This window comes from Salvia hispanica, chromosome 1, assembly GCF_029641045.1.
Source record: "Salvia hispanica isolate PSC_SH4W2 chromosome 1, Shi_PSC_v1, whole genome shotgun sequence".
Classification (NCBI taxonomy): domain Eukaryota; kingdom Viridiplantae; phylum Streptophyta; class Magnoliopsida; order Lamiales; family Lamiaceae; genus Salvia; species Salvia hispanica.
Window position 1 is genome coordinate 61635007 of NC_142692.1, and position 15089 is coordinate 61650095.

Sequence of the window (15089 nt, forward strand, 5' to 3'; positions counted from 1 at the left end):
ACCAAACACAAGTCTGTAGGGTGACATTCCAATAGGTGTTTTAAAAGCAGTTCTGTAGGCCCACAATGCGTCCCCGAGTCTTTTGCTCCAGTCTTTCCTTGACGGATTAACTGTTTTCTCCAATATCGCCTTGATCTCGCGATTAGAAATCTCTGCCTGGCCATTAGACTGAGGATGGTAAGGAGTTGACACTCGATGGTGTACATCATATTTCTTCATCAAAGCCTCGATGGTGCGATTACAGAAATGTGTTCCTTGGTCTGAGATGATGGCTCTAGGAACTCCGTATCTGTTGAAAATGTTATCCTTGAGAAATTTCGCCACCTCCTTTGATTCGCAAGTTGTGGTGGCCTTGGCTTCTATCCACTTAGATATATAATCCACTGCAACCAATATGTAGGTATTCCCACAGGATGACGGAAACGGTCCCATAAAGTCCATTCCCCACACATCAAAAATTTCGCACACGATCACTGGGATCAGAGGCATCTCATCTCTCCTTGAAATTCCCCCTGTCTGTTGGCATCTCTCACAACACTGGCAGAATTCGAAAGCATCCTTATTCAATGTTGGCCAATAAAATCCGCTGTCTAGAACTTTCCTCACTGTTTTCCTTGGCCCAAAGTGGCCTCCACATGCTAACGCGTGGCAATGATTTAACACATCTCTTTGTTCCCATTCGGGAATGCAGCGCCTAATCACTTGATCTGAGCACATTTTCCACAGGTAAGGATCATCCCAAAAATAAAATTTGGATTCGCTTCTAATCTTCATCCTCTGGGCCCGGGAAACTTCTTCTGAAACCGGCATCTCTCCTGTGACCAAGTAGTTGGCTAGATCAGCAAACCATGGTTCTGCATTCAGCGTGCGCTTCCCTTTATCCGATTCCCCTAGACCGGTCAGAGCCAAAACTGCTTCCCAGTCAGGTGGTCTAGGAAATTTCTCCAAAAGGTACAAATGTTCCTCGGGAAAGGCATCGAGTATAGCCTCTTCTGTTTCTCCTTGGAAGATTCTGCTCAAATGATCTGCTACCCTATTCTCCGTTCCTCTTTTATCTCGTACTTCCCAATCAAATTCTTGTAAAAGTAACACCCAACGGATTAACCTTGGCTTCGACTCCTTCTTAGCCAGTAAGTACTTTATTGCTGCGTGATCCGTGAAGACTATAACCCTTGACCCAAGAAGGTAGGGTCGGAATTTTTCAAAGGCATACACGATGGCTAACATTTCCTTCTCCGTGGTGTCATAATTCTTCTGAGCTTGATTTAGTGTTTTGGAAACATAGAAGATCACATAGCTTTTTCAATCAATTTTTTGTCCTAAGACAGCTCCCACAGCGAAATCGCTCGCATCACACATTATCTCGAAAGGATGGTTCCAGTCTGGTACCCTGATTATTGGTGCTGATACTAACCTGTCCTTAAGCAGCTGGAACGCCCTCTCACATCCTTCGTCAAAGACGAATTCAACATCATTTTGTAACAACCGAGTGAGTGGTTGCGCGATTTTTGCAAAATCCCTTATGAACCTCCTATAGAACCCTGCATGGCCTAGGAAACCTCTCACCTCTTTTTGATTCGTAGGGTATGGTAATTTTGATATCACATCCACCTTTGCCTTGTCTACCTGGATACCCCTCTCAGAAACCACGTGACCTAGGACAATGCCTTCAGTCACCATGAAGTGGCACTTCTCGAAGTTCAACACTAAATGTTTTTCCTGACATCTCTGCAACACTAGATCCAGGCTGGCTAAACAAGCATCAAATGAGTTCCCATAGACGGTGAAATCGTCCATGAATATCTCAATACATACTTCCAACAGATCCGAAAAAATGCTCATCATACATCGTTGAAAAGTCCCCGGTGCATTACACAATCCAAACGGCATTCTTCGGTATGCATATGTACCAAAAGGGCACGTAAAAGTGGTCTTCTCTTGATCCTCCAGATTAACGTAGATTTGGAAATATCCGCTGTATCCGTCAAGGAAACAAAAATACTGTTTGCCTGCCAATCTTTCCAGCATCTGATCAATGAAAGGCAAAGGAAAATGATCCTTCTTTGTGGCTTCATTCAACTTCCTGTAGTCGATGCACATCCTCCACCCTGTCACTAATCTGGTGGGTACCAATTCATTCTTCTCATTTTTGATGACTTGTATCCCAGACTTCTTTGGCACCATATGGACAGGACTGACTCACTCACTGTCAGGAATTGAGTAAATGATTCCTAGAGCAAGCAACTTCAATACCTCCTTCAAGACTTCCTCTCGCATGTTTGGGTTCAGCTTCCGTTGTGCATCTCGATGAGCCTTTGCACTTTCTTCCAGACGGATGTGGTGCATGCAAAGATCTGGACTTATTCCCACCAAATCTGAGAGAGTCCATCCTATTGCCTTCTTGTTCCTTTTAATGACCTCTAACAACTCCTTCTCCTGTTCCTTGGTCAAGTTGCTGTTGACTATTACTGGAAATGTCTCGTCCTTCTCCAAGTAAGCGTACTTAAGGCCTGGTGGGAGTGTTTTCAGCTCTTTTTTCGTTCCATTCGTCTCCTGGGGCAAGGGATTTTTTTCTGAATTTTCTGGTGAAGTCTCTTTCCCTAACCCAGGAGATTTTTCCAAACTGGCCACATAAGCCGATCCCTTGGACCTAGCTGATTCCGGGTTCCTGCAGAATTCCATTATGGCCTCCATGAGCTCTTCATCTGTCAATTCCTCTGTGTTCACTGCTGCACACCATCCCACAACTTCTTTGTCAATCGAATGGCTCAACTCCGAGTTATCAATCTGTTCCTGTATCAATTCTGTCTCAAGATATTCTTGGACTAAAGGGTTAATAACATCAATAGCATAAATATTCTCAACATCCAAAGGTCTTTTCATCCCCTCATCTATGCTAAAGGTATATTTTTCCCCATTATAGTCCAAGCAAATTGTTCCATCAAACACATCGATAATGGTCTTAGCCGTATGCAAAAATGGCCTCCCCAAAAGTACCCCACTGGACTCAGCAGACTCATTATCATTCATCTTGATCACGTAAAAATCAGCAGGATATAGAAACTCATGCACCTTGACTATAATATTTTCCAACACTCCTTCAGGGCAAATGCAAGTTCTATCTGCTAGCTGGATTACTACTTTGGTATCAACCATTCTTACCCTAATTAACCTTTTATAGATTGAAAGAGGCAAAACATTTATTGACGCCCCTAGATCACACATGGCATGCTCAACCTTGATATCCCCTAAAGAAATGGGTAATGTAAACATACCTGGGTCCGTGCATTTTGAGGGCATCCTTCTTTTTTGTATCACAGCAGACACAGTTTCTCCAATCACAATCTTCCCATCTAGTTTGGTTTTCCCTTCAATAAACTCCTTGATGAACTTACTGAAGGTGGGCATTTTCAAGACTTGCAAGAATGGCAAGTTGATTTCCAACTTGCTGAAAATCTCCATGAGATCCTCTGTGTCATCCTTTATCTTCTTCGTCTCCCCTCGATATGGAAATGGTTTTGTTCGCTTTACTGCATTTGTGGAAGTACCAGCCTGGGTTTCATCAATTGCTTTGTTTCCTTCCCTGCTTACTTCCTCAGGTTCGGGGTCTAGGAAGAACGGGTCCCTTGGTCGAGGTAGAGATCCCCCTAAATCTTCTTTCTGGGGGTCTCTCTGAACAATGATCTCCCTTGGTTCAACGCCTCCTTCTTGCTGTTTCTGACTCTGTTTCCCTTCTTTGGCTTGCATAGGTGCTTCCTCATCAGCTCCCAACGTTGGCTCTTCGTAACCCCGCCCAGATCTCAAAGTGATTTGACTAATATTTGCCCGATCTGGCGGTTTGACGGTAGCAGGAAGTTTACCTTCATTCCCTCGCATCTCGTTCAAAGATACTGCGATCTGGGAAAGTTGTTTTGCCATCATGTCCATGGCGGCTTTTTGCTCTGACTGAGCATCTTGTAACTTGTGCACCATGTCATTGTTGGAATGTAGGTTACCTTGCATGAACTGCTGTGAATTTACCAAATCATGGACCATGTCATCCAAACTCCGTTGTGGTCTGAAGTTGAATTGGCCAAAATTTTGTCCTTGACCTTGGTTCTGTCGAAAATTTCCTTGATGATTGTTGTATTGGTTACTCGACCCTTGATTGTTGTACTGGCCACCAGACCCTTGATTCCGTGATGGTTCTGTTGGGAATTCTGAAAATTGCCTTGGTTATTCCTTTGGTGAGGTGGCGCATAGGAGTTTCCTGGGTTGTTTTGATTTTTGTTTCCCCAATTAGCTTGATCCTGATTCCTGTATCCCAGCTGCAATTGTCCTTCTTGTCCCTTCCCTGGCCAATTGGACTGCCTCTCCGGAGGGTGTGCAAAATTCGTGAGCTGCAAGGGAGGTGGCTGGCTTTGATCATGGTCAGTCCATCTGAAGTTTGGGTGAGTCCTCCATGGAGCGTCCCTCTGTCTCCCTTGATTCCAACTTCCATCGGGATTCCAACTTCCCATCGAACTTGCTTGAGCGTGGCACTCTCCTTCGTAGGGTTGACTGTAGTATGGTTGCAGTTGCCTTTCCTTTTGACCAAGGGATTTCTCATTTTCCACTGGAGCATGCAGATTGCATTTCTCGATCGCACTTAGCAAGGCCTTTTCCAGTTTATCGATCCTATCTTCCACCTTCTTGTCTTCTTGATCCATCACTGCATTAGCTGATCCTCTCCTCAATATGCTTCGCGGGTTATCATAGGCCTTCTTTGCCTCAATCAATCTCCCCAGCGTTTCCCTGGCTTCACCTGCTTTGTTCTTAGTAAAATTTCCTCCGCTCGAGGAGTTCATCAAGTCCTTTGATTCAGGGTTTGCACCTTCATAGAACAAATAGTAAGTCTCCGCTTCTATCATCCTGTGGTTTGGACAATCATCCAGCAGCCCCTTGAAGCGGGACCAATAAGAACTTAGGGACTCATCGTATTCTTGTTTGCACTCCTGAATCTCCTTCTTCAAGGCATTCGTCTTATTAGATGGAAAAAAGTAATCCAAAAATTCCAGTTTAAAATCCTTCCACGTGTTGATCGAGTCCGGTGGAAGCCTCAGCAGCCAAGTGTTCGCCTCCCCTTTGAGAGCAAACGGAATTGCTCGAAGACGGTAGTCCTCTTCTGTTGCCTCGTTGGGTCGCTTCTGAATGCTGCATAGTTTACTGAACTCGTTCAGAAATTCATAAGGGCATTCATTCCTACGCCCAGAGAAAGTAGGTAGAACTCCAAGCACACTTGTCTTGATGTCGATCGACCTCCGTCGTGGATTCGAGACTATAGCATGAGCGGGTTCACCGTCAAGATGTGCGGTGAGCGACCCTCTTTCCGGATCGGGGTCTAGTAGATGAGCCATATCTGGGTCCTTCTCCTCCTCGGTCTCGGAATGCTCTGGTTCGGTTGATGTCCCTGGATTCTCCTCTGTCGATGAATTCCACTCCTTTTCACTTTCTGACTCGAACGGGAATGGATCTTCCGTTCTCAATCCTGATCTAGTAGTGATGGTAGATGTAGATTGCTTGATTCGCCACTCGTACTTGCCACTCCCTGATCCAGATGAATTTGCCCAACTTCCAGATTGGAAGCCCGCTGTCATAAACTGTCAGGGAGAAAGAAAATAACAAAAATTAGAATATTTACACCAAATCCTTAATACAGCAAACGCCATCCATCCCCGGCAACGGCGCCACTTGAAGCTACTCGGGATGTGATAGTACAAGTGTAGTGTGTGTGCAGTGTTGCGATATTCAAATAAGGCAGGTTCTCCAGATCCAGCAAGTCCACTAGATCACTTGGTCTAGGAACTCGTAGGTTGTGCGGAATCCCGGTCGTCGGACACACAAGTACTTTCCCGCTTCAAAAACCCTCAACCACTTTACTAAACCTAGTATAGGGAAGTAGGGATCGATCCCACAGAGAAGGATGCGTAAGACTCGTAATCAAGGATTTGGGAGTATTTTTGGTGTTGGCTGCTGCCACGCATTTTCTTGGGTTGAGGAAAATTAAAATTAACTTGACTTGGGAATATTAGAAAGAAACTTAACCTAACAGCTAGACCTAGGAGATAATTCTACGGTGGGACCACATCTAAGAAAAAGCAGAGTACGACTGGAAAGTGGCAGAATAACTAACTCTCGTACTAACTGACAGTGACATCGTCTTCTACAACCAAATTCGCATAAAACTTCTTGAGAAAACACATAAGCAAATAAAAAACAGGGCTACTAACTTGAAATCAAATCTAAGCATAAATAACGAAGAACTTAACAGATCTGCATACCTAGACGAAGTGGAATAGAAAACAAAGGAAATTAAACAAGTCTATCAACTACTGCTTCTTTCACACACCAAAACCAGCTTCAGACGCTAAATCCACTCCGGATCCAAGCGTCCGACACGGACTCCAAACAGAAGAAATTCTCCATCACGTCACATTTACAAATTTAGGCTCCGAACACTCAATCAACCACAGATCTGTCACCAAATTCTACATCAAACACCTCAATAACGAAATAAGCAGAGATCGACATAGCAATTTAAGAATTACGCTAACAGCAGAGAAATCTAAGCAAGATAACTTGAAATAAAACAGCTAAACTCCGATCCATGAGCGATAAGCAGTTAAACATTATCAACATCAAAGTCGACTCCCAAAAGTGAAGTTCGACGGTGGAAACTTGCAAAAAAAACAGCTGAAATTAAAAACAATTGTATCTTCGCCCTCACTGGGACGGTGTTACCAAACTCGAGATCTTTAGAAAGTACCCCCCCTATCACGATTATCCCCAGAATTTTTCCCAAGTGTGTGTGTAAATGGATGAGCTAAGAAGAGTAAAAACTGTGTGTTCTGCGTTGCATGCTCTTCTCTATATATAGGCGTTTTAGGTGGGTCCAGCGAGGTATTGATAATGACTTTGTTGCCCTCAGCTGTAGACTCCTCTGTCACGCCACTTTTCTTTGTAAATTCTGTTCATTTTCACTCCTTTCTCTCGCTAGACCATCTCCTTCCTTACTTCCTTGATCTAGCGCTTTTCTTCACACACCTGGCTTAGGAAACGTGTTAGACCCAACAAATTATAACATTTTTTTGCGCATACCGATGCATGAAATTAGCCTTATCAATATTCCTCTCTCCACTAACTAATCATCAGCGTGAGTTATGTGAGTTAACAATCCATAATATCTCTCCTTCACATCTTCCATGAAGATTCATACGATCTTCAATTTATCTTCGTCTTCACAGCCTTTGAGTTTGCATTCCACAATTTCGATAACTACCTATTTTCGTTTAACATTTCGTCGTTGCACCAATCAGTTACATTTGTAACTCTTGTTGCCAGATCCAATATTTTTCGAAATGGAATCCGAAACGCCATCTACTTCGCATGTAGATAATCAATTATCCTCCAATGACATTCTTGAGAATACAGGTTTTGATTTTAATTTTGTGACTGTAACTTTAGTAATGTTACAACCATGAATTATCTATCTTTTTGTTTTATTAATGTTACAACCATGACTTATTTATCTTTTTATCTTTTTATTATGACATTATTCCGTATGACCTCAATCCGCTCTTAGTATGACATAACGTTATTATCTATTATTTTTATTATTGAGTCTTTATCAGTATTAGTACTAATGTAAGTATTACCTTGTTATAGGGCAACTATGACATGTTTTTGTCAATGCAAGAAATGTCAGGAGTGGGGTCACGATTCAAGGAATTGCGACAAATTCAAAGAGAAAGAAAAACGGCGGTCTAGAAGAGATTCTGAAGTTTGATAGCTTGTATTCTTTATTTTTTTTAAAAGTAACTTCAGTTCAATGCCGGGTTTTTTGAAATTACCCAGTTCGTGTTTTGTATGAGACATTCTGGTATTCAATAGTTTTGTGTCATGACTCGAATAGTGGATTATTATTACCCAATTGACCCCTTAGTTTCCATGACTCAAATATTCGTTTATTATGACCCAAAAGGGGCTGACAATGTTTTGGGTTGTTGTTTGTTTATTCTGTGTTTGTAATACTTTTGTGTTTATTTTGATATGATAAAGACATTACAAGAATTGTGTATTTCGCTTCAATTTGTTTGAAATGAACATTTCGATCAAAATGGTATAATACATTCTGGTACTCATTAATGTTATGACATGACATAACATTATGTGTTCAAAATTATATTCCAAAGTGCCAAATCTTCTCACTAAATTATGTGTTCAAAATTATATTCCAAAGTGTCAAACAAATAAATTCATATTTACGACATTTTTCAGCAATGTTTACGCTTGCTGCCGGTTCCATCGCTTTGGTATTTGCCTCCAAATTCGCTGCAAAAAAACGAGGTTAATTGTGCGGCCTACTCGTCAATAAACAACAATGGTGTAGTTGAGATATTAAGTTATGATTTGTGTTTACTCATCTTTTTCAAAAGCTGCAGAATTCATAACATCTTTTTCATTTCCTATCCATTTTTCAAAAGCTGCAGAGGTTTTTTTTTGTGGTGATGTATATGAAGAATCAATAATTTAGTGTTTAACATTTATACAAACAAAGCATAATAGTATAGCCTTTTTCCATCAAATATATCTCATGTCTGTCCTATTATAATAGTAAATCACATCTGTCTTCATTCATTCTTCAGAAAACAGAGGTGCATAATATACATACATATATGTTTAACCTGGATACCAAATCCAAGTGATTAGTGACGAAACTTTTAAAAATCAGATTATGAAAAAACCCATGAACAAAAATCAGAGTGTACAAAATGAATTCAAAAACTTCATTCCATCAAATAATAACCCAAAAAAATGTATTCGACATACCTTTCTAGTCCTTAGGTTTTGGGCGGTGCCTTCGTCTTCACAGTATTTCGTTGATAGACTAGGTTACAGCCGAACAAAGGATTTGAATTTTGGGTCAGATTAGAGTTGAGTTTCGGTCAGACTGTAAAAAAAACTTACAAACCTTTTCCGTCATGAGGCGCGGTCCGAGAAGATCTTGTGTCCACCATGGTTGGAGAAGACGCTCCACAATCGTGCTTGACAAGTTGCGTTTTGAAGTCGATTTTGATGCCCAGACGAGACCCTCTTCGCCGATAATGTGCTTAGAGTTTTGTAGGGTTTTGGTGAATTTGGTTCTCAGACGATTTGAGTTCTATTTAGTGGAAATTGTAGGGTTTCTGGAATTTGTGATGAATTTTTGGTGAGAGAGAAGGAAATGAATGGTGCGGGAACCAAAAAATCAACTTAATAGCATTTGGAGTAATTATCCCAATAAATCAGCTCTTAAAAAACGGAAGGATGGTTCATTATATTTGCAATTCCTATTTCACCCTTTCATGACACAGAACGCTCCTATTATGACCCAAAGAAATGGTTGACCAATCCATATCGTAGCCATTCATCTCCAGATCTAACGGACCATATATGGTCTGTATTTCTATACTTAAGGGCTTCTTTTGGTAGATGAAAACCCTATATATATATATATATATATATATATATATATAGGGATGTATTCAGATTAATGTGTAAAAACCTGTTAAAAAGGAAAACTAATCTCATCCATTGATTAGTGCAATCTGATGGTTAATATGTAAGCCACTTGTAATTAAAATAATTAATAAAAAAATCGAAAAGGTTAGTATTGGAAGTCAATATTTCATCAGTTTTTTCATTACCTAAAATCACGCCACTTTATCAAGCCACATTGAATAGTCAATCTTTAATTTACTTAGACTAATCTATAAAGATTACAATATCTTAGTTTGATTTCTCGTAAAAAAATTTACCATAAATTTCGCTCACTTGTTAATTTATTATTATAAAAATATAATATTTTTACTCTTTGATTTTGATGTACGAAAATGACTTTGTAATGTATATGCGTCTGAGTAATGTACGAAAAAACTAGTTTAATGTTTGGGTCTATTTGAATTCATGCCCCTTGGGTTTAGCAATTCATCGGGCTAGGTTGTAGTACCGACTATCAAACGAAAACATCACCAAGGCCAGAGAGATGAATCCTTTTCCCAAGGGTTTAGCAATCCATTTGGCTAGGGCATATTACCAATACTTTCCTATAATTTGTGTTTTAATTGGTGGGGTTTGGTTTCATACAAATGTTATTGTATGAAAATGGTATTTGATTGTCACATCCATTAATGTACAGAGCCAGAGAGATGAATCATTTCCCCAAGGGTTTAGTAATCCATTTGGTTATGGCATATTACCATCATTTTCCTAGAATTATGTTTTTACTCTTTATTTTTGGTTTCATATAATCCTTGATGTACGAAGATAGTTTTGTAATGTAAATGTGCTCTCTGAGTAATGTACGAAGACGGTTTTGTAATGTATATGCATTCTCTGAGTAATGTACGAAAGAAGTAGGTTAATGTTTGAGTCTATTTGAATCCATTCCCTTCGGGTTTATCAATCCATCGAGCTAGGTTGTAGTACCGACTGTCAAACGAAAACTTCACCAAGGCCAGATAGATGAATCCTTTCCCCAAGGGTTTATCAATCCATTAGGCTAGGGCATATTACCAACACTTTCATATAATTTGTATTTTTATTGTTGGGTTTTTGTTTCATATGAATGTTAATGTATGAAAATGATATTTAAATGTATGAATCTCACACATTAATGTACATGGAATATGACAGAATAATGTAATACAACATTATGTACAGTAAAGAAAGTTTGAAGTCATGTACAAGTATGCATATATAATGTAACATATTTATGGTTTTAATGTACAATACATCAGTAGCAAATAATGTAACAATTAACATGTATAATGTAACCTAATAAGTTTAAGAATACAACAATGACTACTACACCAAACAATAAATAATTGAACCCTACGAGAACAACTCTAACTCTTTGCCCTTAGTGAACGTTGTGCTAGTGGGTTGGTACTACACCCTAGCCCCATGGACTACTAAACCCTTGGGGATTGGATATAACTTCTGCCCTTCATCAAACAAATTATAATCTACATTACTTAGTAGGTGACATATACATTAAATTACAATTTTTCGTACATTATAATCTACAACAAAATAATAATGTAGCACATCTTTAAACATCTTTAAAGCCAGTCATTGCGCTAAAGCAATGGGCATGTCACCGTCAAAGTCATCCTCGAAATTGATTCTTGCACTCGTTGAACCTATTATAAACACATACAATAAAATATCAGTTAATGTACATCTACAGCTAAACAATGTAATAGAACATGATGTACAGATCTAGGTACATGATGTAACAGAACATTATACATAAAATCAGCATCGATTGATGTACTTATCTATCTCAATGTTGTAACAGTAAATTATGTGTAAGTCATGTACCACTATGCATGTATAATGTAGCATTGTTTCCTATTGAAATAATGTACAAATACAACCACGAAATGAAGCTTTATAATCAAAATACTGCATAGAATAATGTACAGTGAGAGCAGAAATAAATTAACAGTTTGGTTTACAATAATGTACATTTATCAAAGAATAATGTATTAACTAATGATGCATTCGTAAACCACCATGATGTAGCACAAAAAGATACTCCATATAATAGAAGCTATTCATGTACTAAACTGCCTACATGATGTAACATGTTGAATATGATACTGTATCAATGCAATATACGAAAACAAGAGGGGAAAAAACAGAGCATAGAATGAAGGAATTTTCAATGACGAATCCCAACTATAAAATCAAATCCACGCCAAATTAAAAATACTCGTATCCCAAAAAAATGCAAAAAGGAACGAAATCAAAATGGGAATTGTACTACAACATCAATTAAGAAAAGCTTCAAATTGCAGAAAAAACATTAATTAACAGAAGCCCAATCGTGAGTAGTGAAATCTCGATTTAAGGAACAAGTGGAGTAGATTGAAAATCAAAAAATTGATAGAGTGATTAGAGTGAAAATTACCTACTTTCGCCGTCTACAGAAAAGACTGGACGATTGTGCCGCCTACTGTGTATTTCACTTCATCTTGACGGCGACAAATGGAGGAGAAAACTGTTTTTCTTCGTCAATTTAGGGCGGCTAGGGTTTTGGTGGAGAGTAGAATTGAGGGAGACGTGAGAGATGAAATGAGAGAGAGAGAGAATGGTGTCAATCCATATTAAGAATCAGAATCATAATGTCTCGCTGAAATCATGGAGTTGCAGTTGTTTAAAAACTGAATTATATAATTGTTTGTATCCAATTTTGCCCTTTAATGTACGAAAACCCTATTATAATGTACCGACTGATATTTAATCAAAGCCATCAGATTTATAGATCCAAGGGATTACATTAGTCCTATGTTTTATACTAAGGGGTGATAAGGAGTATAATGCAACCCTATATATATATATATATATATATATATATATATATATATATTATAGGGTGCGTTAAAACGACAACACTCTTAAAATGACACTGTGACACCACGCTAGACTGCAATATTATATATGCTAGACTGCAATAGTATAAACGCTACATAGCAATCTACAGCAATCTATAGATTGCAGTCTAGTGTATTGGATATTGCAGGCCGCGTCACCTTGCAGTCTAACGTATTGGATATTGCAGTCCGCGTAAATTCACCCTTGCGAATTTTTTATGATTGCCACATGGCAACTGATTATTCGTCCACGTGTACAAATGATTGGTTAGGAATGGTGATATGGTGTTATTTTAAGAGGGGTTGTCATTTTAACATATCCCTATATAATATAATTGAAAAGAATAAAATTAGGAAATGAGGCAAAGAGAATTAGGCATAAATTATGGTGTAAGAATTAGTCATTATATAAACTTAAAATTATAGCGTAGTCAAATGAAAAGAAATCAGTGAAATAGACTTCAAAATTTTCAACTATGGTATAAATTCAAAAGAAATAATAATAAGTGAAATTGACTTGATATAAGCTTAACTTCAAATAATATAAAAATAAGTGATTAGTACATAGTAAATAAAGTTATAAATTCAAAAAAATAAGAATTAAGTGTAAATTGTACGCAGATTCAAAAAAACCAATGAAATTACTTAATATATGGTGTAAGAAATAGTGAATAAATTTAAATTAAGTGTAAATTCAAAAGAAATAAAAATAAGAGAAATAGACATAATAAATGGTAACATAAATTCAAATAATATAATAATAATTGATACAGAATAAAATAAAGGTACAAATTAAAAAAAAAAAAAAAAAAAAAAAAAAAAAAAAGGAGAGAATAAGTAAAACAGACTTAATGTAGGTGTATGATTTAAGATTAAAAAAAAAAATAGTATGTCAGGTTATAACCTATAAGCTTTCGCTCCTTTTCCATTAATTTGTTGTTCCAAACTCATCATAGAAATTTTTACCACAAAATGCAAGCCTATTCGTAACTCAGTAACTGGTAAGATCATTGACCTATGTTGATTGTCGACCCAGTTACAAATTTTAATGGGACTAAAAAACTAAGACCTAAATTGGTAGGAAATTCCTACCACATCGGAAACAAGGAGAAGTGTAAAGGTTGTTCATAAATGAAGAAGCATAGTTTGAAAGTTGCCGGGCTCAGTTGCGAGAGTCTATAACCTATGCAGGGGCATTAAGGCGGGATAGATAGAAGATTGATGCTACAAATGTGGTGGGTCTGCTCTGGCCCGAACCCGATTCGGTATCCTCATTGCTCGATTAGATTGGGTAGGCCTAAAATGTTGGTAGGCGTGGCGTAGTGTTGCATGGCCCCCGGAATGGGCTATGTGTTTAGTACACAATACATGATCTGTAACTTGCTGGCTTGATAGAGCAGCATGCCTCACTTGAGGATCCAAAGTCAGAGTGTCCCCTTCATTATATAGCCCAACTTCAATCGACCCTCTACCTTTTAAAATTCAATAGTTAATTACTTTTTTATCACTAGGATGCAAATAATTCTATGTTGGATAAATCAAGAATAACGTCTCAATAAGTATTTATTTCTAAATTTATACATATAACTTTGAGATTGCAGTAAATATCGATCATAGCTTTAGCTTATAAGATGAATAAGGATGAAAATAAAAAGTTAAATGTCACAAGGTGAAGACTCTCATCTAATAAATCAAGAAAGACATCTGTATTTATTTCTAAATCTATAAAAATAATATTGAGATTGCAGAATTAGATATACATTACTCTAACTACTAGGGGTTGGATCATGAAGCCTTGTGGCATCAACACCATAGCCCGACCTATGCCAATTTATAGTCCCTCGCGTTAGCATTTTATAGTCCTATCCATTCACTTGCACAATGAGGCAGACTATGCCCCCACTCTATCTTTTTAACAACTATTTTGTACTCTCTTCATCCCAACTAAGTTGAGTCGTATTTCTTTTTGAAGCGTTCCATCAAAGTTGAGTTGACATTTTTAACAAAAAAAACAAAACATCCAATCACTCTTACTCCCTCCATCCCACCGAAGATGACTCACTTTCCTTTTTCGTCCGTCCTAATCAAGATGACCACTTTCTTATTTAGGAAATATTTAAAATACTCAATTATCTTTTTCCTTTCTTACTTTATTCATCTCTCTACTTTAAACACCCAACAACTTTTTCTCACTCTTACTTTTTGCATCTCCTACTTTTAAACATCAACAACCTTTTATCGCTCTTACTTTATTCATCTCCTCTATTTTTAAACACGCAACAACTTTCTCTCTCCATTATTAAATATTTTAAGATTAGCATGCATAAAATCTTGTGCCGTCCCAAAAAAGGGTCAACTTCCTTGGGACGGAGGGAGTACTTTATTTCATCATCTACTTTATTCTCTCTTTATTCTCCTACTTTTTTCTCTTTCCTATTTTATTATACTTTCATTTAATCTATTCAACACAATTTCTTAATCTCTGTGCCCAAAAGTTTTGTACCAACTTAGTTGGGACAGATGGAGTATCTTTTTTTATATTTTTGAATATAATAAAATAGCAAAATATAATACATCTTTCCCAAGGTAGTTGGGGCATTTCTTATTAGGCACGTGATTTAAGAAATTATTATGCTAAATGTTAAAATGTGA